This window comes from Bufo bufo, chromosome 5, assembly GCF_905171765.1.
Source record: "Bufo bufo chromosome 5, aBufBuf1.1, whole genome shotgun sequence".
NCBI classification, from domain to species: Eukaryota; Metazoa; Chordata; class Amphibia; order Anura; family Bufonidae; genus Bufo; species Bufo bufo.
Window position 1 is genome coordinate 299,267,062 of NC_053393.1, and position 10,928 is coordinate 299,277,989.

Sequence of the window (10,928 nt, forward strand, 5' to 3'; positions counted from 1 at the left end):
CCATGTGTGTATTGGCGATTTCCCTTTGTCCTGAGAGATAATTGAATTACTCCTCGGTTGTCTCCAGGACAGAACACTTTGTGTAAAACTGTGTATTCTCCTGCTTGTGATAATTACATCAACCCATTGTGTAAGGTAATTGTATCACAGGCAGAGGGCAGGATTTTGTATGGGAGTGTTTTACTGTATTGTACTTGTTTATTGGTTGTTTTTACAAAACCCTGTGGGTGGTACTAATGTGTATAAGAACAATAAACACACAGCTCTGGCTGTCCACTGCTTTACCCTCAACACAGAGCTTGGTCTTGTTCTTGGGGGGATTCACTGTATGTTGTTAGAGACTGATTGCTAGGAGTGTAAGTCGCTTGGGTGCGTTTCCTATTGGTCTGCTAGCAGCTATTCGTGAGGTTCCGTTCGGGAGTTTGGTGCATTCCCTTGTATGCCGTTACAATTGGTGGCAAGCGGCGGGATCGTTCTCACAGCCCAGAAGGACAGCTACAAAGTAACATCATTACCTGGAATTACAATTTGAGGCCAACACATGTCCCAGTACAGTGACCCTGACAGCAGCAGCATGGAACCAGCAGTGGCATACGATGAGGAAGACCTGGATGGCCGTGATGCATTAAGGAAAGGCATCTGGTACCAGGCCCTGGATAATGTACAATACCAGCGAGGCAAGAGTCTCCCCAGTGAAGAGCAGCGATTGCAGAAGCAAGTGGCCCTGCGGATGCCCTTCCTGGGAGAGCAGCCCCTGGAGGAATGGGTGAAGGAACTAGATCACCGGGTATGGCAGGCGCTATGGCTGGAGGATGCCTACCAGGCGCTCTGGTGGTATATGGCACAGTATATACCCTGGACAGCTGAGCATGACAAGCCAGAGGGAGAGGAGTTTGATGGTCCTGGCTTGTTATGGGAGTCCTTTGCAGAGCCTGATTTCGGGAGCGCTGCACAGTCCAGACTTCAGGACATTTTCTACGAGAGGGAGGCTAGGCAGGATTGGGATGACCCCCATGAGGTAGAGAAAGACCTGGCTCACCTAGCAACCCTGAAGTGGGAACTGGAGCAGGACTACAGAGATCTCTTCCACTCCATTGGGAAGGCTCAGCAGGACAGCAAGATGACAGACCTGGATCCAGACCCATTCAGCTGGGCAGATATTGTGCAGTGTTACTGGGAAGAACCCCAGGTGGCCGGTGGAGATGGGACCGAGGTTTCTCCACCATTCCTGCAGGGAATTGGGAGCCCAGTCTCCATTCCCCAGCGGCCGTGTGATTTACAGGGAATTGGGAGCTCAGTCTCTATTCCTCAGCGGCAGAGTGTCCTACAGGGAAAAGAGAGCCAAGTCTCCTTTCCCCAGCAACAGGACACTGTATTGGGAGCGGAGACAGTCGTTCTCACTCCCCAGAGGCTCGAAGTATGTATGGGAGAGGAGCTTGTTACCCCCTCTCCCTATTGGCAGTGTGAATTGCAGGGAATTGGGAGCCCAGTCTCCATTCCCCAGCGGCTGTGGGATTTACATGGAATTGGGAGCCCAGTCTCCATTCCCCAGCGGCCTTGTGATTTACAGGGAATTGGGAGCTCAGTCTCCATTCCCCAGCGGCAGGCTGAGTTACAGGGGGCAGACACAGTCAGTCCTATCCCCCAGCGGCAATGGGATTTATTGGGAGCCCAGTCTCCATTCCCCAGCGGCAGGCTGAGTTACAGGGGGCAGAGACAGTCGGTCCTGTCCCCCAGCGGCAATGGGGTTTATTGGGAATTGGGAGCCCAGTCTCCATTCCCCAGGGGCAGGCTGAGTTACAGGGGGCAGAGACAGTCGGTCCTGTCCCCCAGCGACAATGTGATTTATTGGGAATTGGGAGCCCAGTCTCCATTCCCCAGCGGCAGGCTGAGTTACAGTTAAAGAAAGGGCCAAGGGCTATTAATAGTATTCAGTATATTGGGCAGACTAGATGGGCCAAATGGTTCTTATCTGCTGACACATTCTATGTTTCTATGTAACAGAATAGAACCACATTATATAAAGTGTGTATCTCACACGTACTGATCCAGACTAGGTCGCAATTATTATTTTTTGCCCAAAATGCTTGTTTTTCAAATAACTGAATAGAACCACAGTATCTAAAGTGTGCATCTCACACGTACTGATCCAGACTAGGCCGCAATTAAAGATTTTTGCCCAAAATGGTTGTTTTTCAAATAACTAAATAGAACCACAGTATCTAAAGTGTGTATCTCACAATGACATATTCAGCAAAGGTTGCAAAATTAAGTTTATGGCCCAAAATGGGTGTTTGTTTAATAACAGAATATGACAGCAGTATGTAAACCTTGAATTTCACACGTTCTGATGCAGCAAAAGCTGTAAAATTGTGTATTTTGCCCAAAAAAGGTTGTTTTATTAATAGAAGAATATAACCACAGTATCTAAAGTGTATATCTCACACGTACAGATCCAGACTAGGCCGCAATTAAAGTTTTTCGCCCAAAATGGTTGTTTTTCAAATAACTGAATAGAACCACAGTAAATAAAGTGTGTATCCCACAATGACATATGCAGCAAAGGTTGCAAAATTAAGTTTATGGCCCAAAATGGGTGTTTGTTTAATAACAGAATATGACAGCAGTATATAACCCTTGAATTTCACACGTGCTGATGCAAGGGCTGTAAAATAGTGAATTTTGCACAAAAAGGGTGTTTTTAATAACCCAGAAAATTATGGCTGTATTTCTAGCTTAAATTGCACACTGACTAATCCTGCAAAGGCACCAGATGTTGGATATTGCCAAAAATGGGTGTTTTTTCAAAGCCAGAAAATTATTTAATTTTTTAAAACTTGTTTTTAACAATCACAGATGCAGCAAGGGCTGCAATATTAAGTATTTTGCAAAAAAGGGTGTTTTTTTACTAACAGAATATGAAAGCTGTATATAACGTTTGAATTTCACACATACTGATGCAGAAAGGGCTGTAAAATAGTGTATTTTGCCAAAAAAGGTTCTTTTTAAAAACCCAGAAAATTATGGCTGTATTTCTAGCTTAAATTGCACACTGACTAATGCAAAGGCACCAGATGTTGTATATTGCCAAAAAAAGGGTGTTTTTTTAAAACCAGATTATTAGTGCAGTATTTCAAGCTTGGATATGAATGTCGCAAAAGCTCAGATGCAGTGCTGGTGCACTGAGCTTGCATAAAATGGCCGCCACTGCCGCCCACCTAACTAACAGACGGATAAATCTATGTAGATCGCTGAGGTCAATTGGAGTTCTGATAACAGATTCTGTCCTATTCTCTCTCTCAAAGCAGCAGCAGCATCCTCTCCCTACACTAAGCAGAGCAGAGTGACGTGCAGCACTACGCGACTCCAGCATATATAGAGGCTGGGTCACATGCTGCACTGGCCAATCACAGCCATGCCATTAGTAGACATGGCTGTGATGGCTTCTAAGGTCACACAGTTAAACGCTTGTTGATTGGCTGCTCTGCAGCCTTTCAAAAAGAGCCAAGAAATCGCCGAACAACGAACCCAAACTTTTACCCTACCTGCAAGCTGATCAGAGGAAAGCAAAAAAAAAAAAACGTTATGAGATAGAAGCCAATTTTACTCATTTCATGGGGGAATTTCCCTTCCCGACTTCAATCAGGCAATCAAAATAACTCCGTGGATCAATGACCCTTCTCCAGAATTATAGCAACTATAACCTGTAATATTTTTACAGAAATACATCCAGGCCCCTCTTGGACTCTTTTAGTGAGTTTACAATAGTCTCACTGTGCTTACCGTAAAGAATCCCCTTCTATGCTTGTGTAGAAACCATCTTTTTTCTAGTCGTAGACGATGTCCTCTTGTCCTGGTCACAGTCCTGGTTATAAATTGATAATGGGAGATATCTCCATATTGTCCTTTGATTTATTTATACATCGTTATTAAATATCCCCCTCAGTTCTAACACAAAAATGTATATTGTTCACTGAAGGTTTCAGGTGAGATTGTAAAACTGATCACAAGATGTGCACAGTCCCTACAGTTGATCCACATGGAAATGTCTGTAAATAATTTTTTTGGCCTCAGATCAGCTTAGCATTATGAATTCATCACAGATTTTTGCAGCTGTGCACCGTTTTACTTACATTTTCATTTAACAAGCAGCAAAAAAAATATTGTGGCACAAAGATGCTTTCTCTGATCATTGCCTTAACGTCTCAATGCCCACCATGACCAGTGTTAACAGCCAAAAATATTGCTTGACAGGCTGTCAGGGAATATAAAGAATAATCTTACCACCTGTTCTTCACAAAAATGATTCTCTGCAAGCACCTAGCTTTTTGTCCCCATATAAAATGGTCCACATGTAGTTTAGGCTCAAGTCTTGTGCTTTACATTTGAAAATATATAGTTATAATGTATAAAGGAGTTATGCCATGTTTGATGTAAAAAATGAAAATCAGATATCATATATTACATGCCAATCTCTTTCTAACAAAGCTAGAACCAGCCCTGTATCTCACATGGAGCTAGAGCCGAGTCGAGGACCAGGAAGCGGTGAGTACAGAGCCTTCACTGGTTCCCGTTCCTCCGATACTAATGAAGCGCTTCCATAATGGGGGGAAAAAGTACGTCTTATGGGGCAAAAAATACGGTAGTTAGTCCGTCTGTTAGTTAGGTGCACGTCATATACTTATTTATTGCGTGAAGTACACCTGCACTGCATATGTGACAGGGAAAATAATATAGTTAATCTGTCTGTTAGTTTAAGTGGGTGACCTCAAAGAATATGGAGAGCATCAAATAAGGGACGTGGCCCTGGTCGTGGTGCTGCTGGGTTTGGTGGAGCTCCTGTTGCAGGGAGAGGACGTGGTCGAACTGTGCCAGCTACACACCCAAATTAAACACCTTACTCAGGTGCACATAGGAGACAGAATGTTCAGGGTTATTTTGTATTCCCGAATACCAGTGTATGAATGATAAGGCCAGAACAAGTAGAGGCAGTAGTAGATTGGGTTGCTGATAGTGCCTCCAGTTCCTTCACATTGTCTCCCACTCAGTAACCTGCTGAAAGTGAAGAATTGGCACCTGCAGCCCATGGGCATCTGTCTTTCATCTCACCCCCTTGCAAATCAGCCAATCAGTCTGAGCCCCAAGTCATGCAGCAGTATCCTATGCTTTTTGATGACTCTGCTGGCAGGGTTTCCGAGGGCTGTCCACATAGTCCTGCTCCAGAAGTGGAAGAGATTAAGTGCACTGATGCCCAACCACTTATGTTTCAGGATGTGGACATGGGAGGACCACCGCACCACATCTCTGATGATGATGATGATGATGAAACACATGTGCCAACTGCTGCAGATTTCTGCAGTGTGCAGACCGGCAAGGAGGCCCGGGGTGAAGAGTGGGTGGAAGATGATGTGGAGAATGATGAGGTCCTAGACCCCACATGAAATCAAGGTCATGCGAGTGACGTGTGCAGTTTGGAGGAAGAGGTGGTGGTTACACAGTACCAGCCGCACAGTAAAAGAGGGAGCAGTGTGCAAAAGCAGAGTGGCCATCCCCTAGCCATTATGCCTGCTACTGCCCACCGCACCCAGGGACTGAGCACACCAACGCCAACTCCAAGGAGTTCCCTGGCATGGCAGTTCTTTTTTTAATTTTTTTTTTATTTTTATTAATTTTTAATACGGAACAAGGGGTAACAGGGTACCAAAGTATGGCACGCAGGCCAAGTCAGAATGCATATGGTGAGCATTATGAGTACATTATAGTTACAAATGCGTGGAGTGAGATCCATAAGACAAAACAGTACATACTGATCAGGAAGAGTTATGAGCATATAAAGAATACAAATCAACTATGTTTGCATGGTATGTTGTATGACCCTTAGGTGTAAGTTACCTTACTAGTCAGATTGAAGGGTGGTAAGGTGTGTGTAGGTGGCTAAGTATAGGACCTACTTTAATTCTAAGTACAATAGGAGATTCATGGCTGTCTAGATGCCAAGTTAGTAAGTGAGGCAATTAAAAGATGTAGAGGAGGTACTTCTACTCTTGAGGGAACCTGTAGGACGTCCACAAAAAACATTTTTTGATAAAGATAGTGTGTGTACGATTTTCCCATGAGGAGAGCTCCTCAAACCTGTGAATTTGATCAACTTTCTGCAACCACTGGTTTATAGATGGTGTTTGGCTTTGTCTCCAAAGTCTAGGAAGTACTAGGCGGGCTGCAATCAATAATTGTAGAAAGATGAAGGGTGTGTGTGGAGAATCTTTGTCTTGGTTAAGAGAAAGAAGAGCCAGCTGGGGGGACGGTTTAAAAGAGGTGTGACATATTTTGTTTGCCAAAGAGAAAATTTCAGACCACCAATTAATTATAAGGGGGCATGTCCTCCATATATGGAGGAAGGTCCCTCTCTCTCGGAGGCACCTCCAGCACGTGTCCGAATTGGCTTGAGAAAATATTGCATATTTGTCTGGCGTATTGTACCACCTTGTAAGTATTTTATAGCCATTTTCTTGAATTCGGACACAGCGGGAGGCCCTATGAGGGGATTCCAGGATTTTGTCAAGCGAGGCAAAGGGAATGGTGATATTCAAATCTGTTTCCCAGTGCTTTATAAAAGCAGGTTTGGCTAATATAGGCGGTGAGCGAAGTTTGTTATATATTTGCGAGATAATCTTCCGTGGAACTGTGGGAAGAGATAACACAAATTCAAACCAAACTAAGGGGCCCATCAGATCGCTCTTGTGTACGTGTTGGTTCATATAAGCTCTCAGATATGAAACTGTGAAGCAGTCGCATGGGCGTGGAGACAATATCTCGTTTATGGAGTCTGTATCAAGTAAGTTACCTGAATGGTCAAACAATGATGTTAAACCTGTAGTTGAAGTAAGGAGGTTTTGTGAAGTGGCTGTTCTCAGTGCCAAGGGGGCTGTATCGATTACGTCCTTTAATGAGAGAAGTGGGGAAGGGAAGGGAACGGCACAGTGGGAGGATGCCAACCTCTTCCAGGCCCCTAAGGTTGCTTTGATTATCGGGTAATGAGATAGGGGGCCGGTTAGGACATTTTGGCGGCCTAAAAGGAGAGCTCTGGTTGGCGTATTCAGAATGTCAATTTCCATTGCTACTACAGCAGAGTGTGGCGGGGGGCGTAGCCAGGCTATGGCCCGGGATAGAAGGATAGCTCTGCCATAGAGTTCTGGGTTTGGGAGTCCTATGCCCCCATCTTGCCAAGTTTTTTCAAGGAGCGAAGATGCAAGTCTGGATTTCTTCCCATTCCAGATGAAGTTCCTAAATTTCTTTTGTAATGAGGTATAATAGTGTTTAGGTACGGGAATCGGCAAGACCTGTTGCAGATATGTGAGGCGTGGGATGATTAGAGAGGAAAGCATATTTTTCCGGCCAAACCAAGATAAGGTAGGGTTGGAGAGAGTAAGGTTGTCTATAGTTTTGAATATTGAGGATTTAAGTGGAATGTAATTAAGAGAGAAAAGCTCTTTAAGATTGGGACTAATATTAACACCTAAATAAGTGATGGAGGGAGAGGACCAATTAAAAGGCGAATTCTCCATTAGACGCTGTTTAGTAGCCGAGGGGATTCCTGAGCACAGGACCAGGGATTTATTAGCATTAATCTTAAAGTCTGAGATAGAGCTGTAAAGATTGATGTGGGTTTGTATATGGGGTAAAGAAACTGATGGGTTAGTTGTCATTACAAGTACATCATCGGCGAATGCTGCTATTTTTTGTTCATTGCCTCCCAAGTGAAGACCCTCAATCATCCTGTCTAACCTAATAGTAGATAAGAGTGGTTCCAATGCCAAAATGAACAGGAGGGGGGACAGGGGGCAACCCTGTCTGGTCCCATTTCGTATGGTGAAAGGGGAGGAGAGGATCCCGTTAACCATAACCTGAGCAGTCGCCTGGTCATACATGGTGAATATGGCTTGCACAAAGGGAGCAGGGATGCTAAAACGAAGCAGGGTGTCCTTCAGATATGTCCAATTGACTCTGTCAAATGCCTTCTCGGCATCTGTACTGAGTAGCAGAAGTGGGGTAGAGGTGCAATTAGCATGGCACAATGCATTAATCACTTTAGTAGTGTTATCTTTGCCTTCCCTGTTTCGTATAAAGCCCACCTGATCCCCATGTACAAGCTTGGGGAGTAGGATAGCAAGTCTGTTGGCTAACATTTTGGCTAAAAGTTTAAGATCTAAGTTTAGGAGGGAGATGGGTCTGTAGTTAGGGCATTGTTTAGGGTCTTTCCCTTCTTTGGGGATGAGTGTGATGTGGGCTGAAGTAATGTCTCTAGATAGGGGTATCCCTTTGAGTGCTAGATTGCAAACCTCTAGAAGGTGTGGTAATAGGATATTTTGAAAAGTTTTATAATATGAGGCAGGAAGGCCGCCTGGGCCTGGACTTTTCCCTTTTGGAATTTGGCTTAAAGCACGGCTTAGTTCCGACAGGGTGAAGGGTGATTCTAACTTTTGTTTTTGATCTACGGTGACGATGGGGATATTAGCCGAGTCGAGAAAGGACGAAATAGTGAATGCTCTAGTATCAGGGAGCGTGTTGGTAGGAAGGTTATATAGATTTTCATAGAAAGTGAGAAATTGGTTAGCAATCTGTGTAGCAGAAAAAATCGTTTTACCCTCCGGAGAGGTGAGTTGGTGGATATGGTTTGCTGTTCTTCTGCCTTTAATCCTACTCATAAGGAATTTGGTGGCTTTGTCCCCATGGGCGAAGTATTTGTGTTGAGTGTTCAAATAATATTTGGCCGTTTTGTTCTGTAGTAGGGTTTTGAGTTTCGCTCTGTGTTTTGAGAGCTCCAGGAGATGGGAATCTGAGGTTTTTTTTTTGTGGGAGGTTTCCAGCCTCTGAATATTTTCGAGAGCTTCGTCGATCTCTTTTTCTTTAAGTTTTTTCTGATGGGAGCTGATGCTAATAAATTGACCTCTGATGTAGGGATTATGGGCATCCCACAGGGTATTTGCGGATATGTCAGAACATTTATTGAGTGAGAAGTATTCTGTGATATGTTTGGTTACTAAGTCAATTGTAGGCTGGTAACCTAATAGAGATTCATTTAGCCGCCAATTGAAATTAGTGGGAATACTATGTGGGGCGTTAACCGTTAGAAAGATTGGGGAGTGGTCAGAAAGGTGTAACGAGCCTATTGAAGCTTCTTTGCAAAGATGTAGATGTTCTTTGGAAATAAAAAGATAATCGAGACGGTGGGAACTATTATGCAGGGAGGAGTAGAAAGTGAAGTCAGATGTATCTGGGTGAAGGGACCACCATGAATCTATCAGGTGGAGATTCCAGAGGTTGTCTCTGAAGTTTTTGAGGGATCTGCTGGAGTGTGATGATTTCCGGGAGGAGGTGTCTAATTGTGGGTATAAAGCAATATTTAAATCCCCTCCTAATACTACTATCCCTTCTTTGAAGGAGTGAATATGCTGGAAAATACTGGAAAACCAGCGGGATTGATTAGTATTGGGTGCGTACAGGTTTATGAAGGTATAGGTTTGTGGGCCTATTGTGCCTTTCACTAATAGGAACCTTCCATCGGGGTCATGTGATTGACTTACAAACTTAAAGGGGATTTTCCTTTGGAGCCCTATACTGACTCCGCTTGATGCCGCAGAGCTTCCCCCACAGTGGAACCAGTTTGAGTAGTGGGAGAACTGCATATTAGGATAATGGTTAAATCTAAAGTGTGTCTCCTGAAGGAACACAACATCGGCCCCAGCCTTCCTAAGGATAGTGAATATTTGGCTTCGCTTGGAAGGAGAATGAAAGCCTTTGACATTATAGGAGGCTATGTGAAGGTCAGCCATAGTGAGTTATGTTTGGAGAAGTACCATGAGGCCAATGCTGTGCTCCCCAGGAGAACACCCTGCAGAACTCTGGTGTCATAGATGGCTTTCATATGCTTGTTCAGGTAAGGCGGGATCTCACGGTATAAAGGTGACGATGACAGATACCTTGGGAAAAAAACAATAAGGAAAAACATAAACATAACAGTAAAACGTGTGGGCGTACAGTCGTACGCTAGTATCGTTGAGGGGAAAACGGTCAAGAGACCAAATAGTGGACCGAGTAGCACGGAAATGAGAGTAATGGTGCTAGCAAACAATAAAGCAATGCGATTGACTGGAGCAGGAAAAGGGAAAAAAGCATGTTAACCCTCCAGTATTACAATACCAGGTGCGCCAAAGAGAGTCTGGTGTCGTATCGCTTGCAGCAAAGGGTAAGTGGTGCTGGGGGACTGGAGATAATTCTTTGTTCAGGTTTCTTGCGAGAGACTTCTGGGGGTAAGCTGGTTTCCTCTTCTCTTTGATCTTGAGGATTTTGGGGTTCGTTGGACTTCGAATGGAAGTACTTTGGGAAGCTCAGGTAAGTCCCCTAGATCATGGTATTGCTGCCAGTTCTCAATTTGTATTGCAGGAATGTCCAGCTCCGAGATGATGGGTGCAACGTCAGAGTAGGACGAGATGTTAAACCTCTTGCCAGCGGAGGAGAAGGTAAGTCCAAAAGGAAAGGACCAGCGATACATTACATTGTTGGACCGGAGACAGTCGGTCAGGGGCTTCAGGGTTCTCCTCTTCTTAAGGGTGGAAGGAGCTAGGTCTTGGAATATTTCCAGTTTTGCTTCTTCATGTGTGAGATCTGTATGGTTGCGGGCTGCGTCCAAAATGGCTGCCTTGACAGGGAAGTTCAAAAACTTGCAGATGATGTCCCTGGGTGTCTCGTTCTGCTTTGGTTTGGGGCGTAGCGCTCTATGAGCGCGTTCAATAGCGATTTCGTGTGGGTAGTCAGGCCCCAGCAGGGAGTCGCAAATAGACATTATAGTGGGGGCGATCTCGCTTGGCCCTATGGATTCAGGGATCCCTCTAAATCTTAAATTGTTTCTACGCCCTCTGTTCTCTTGA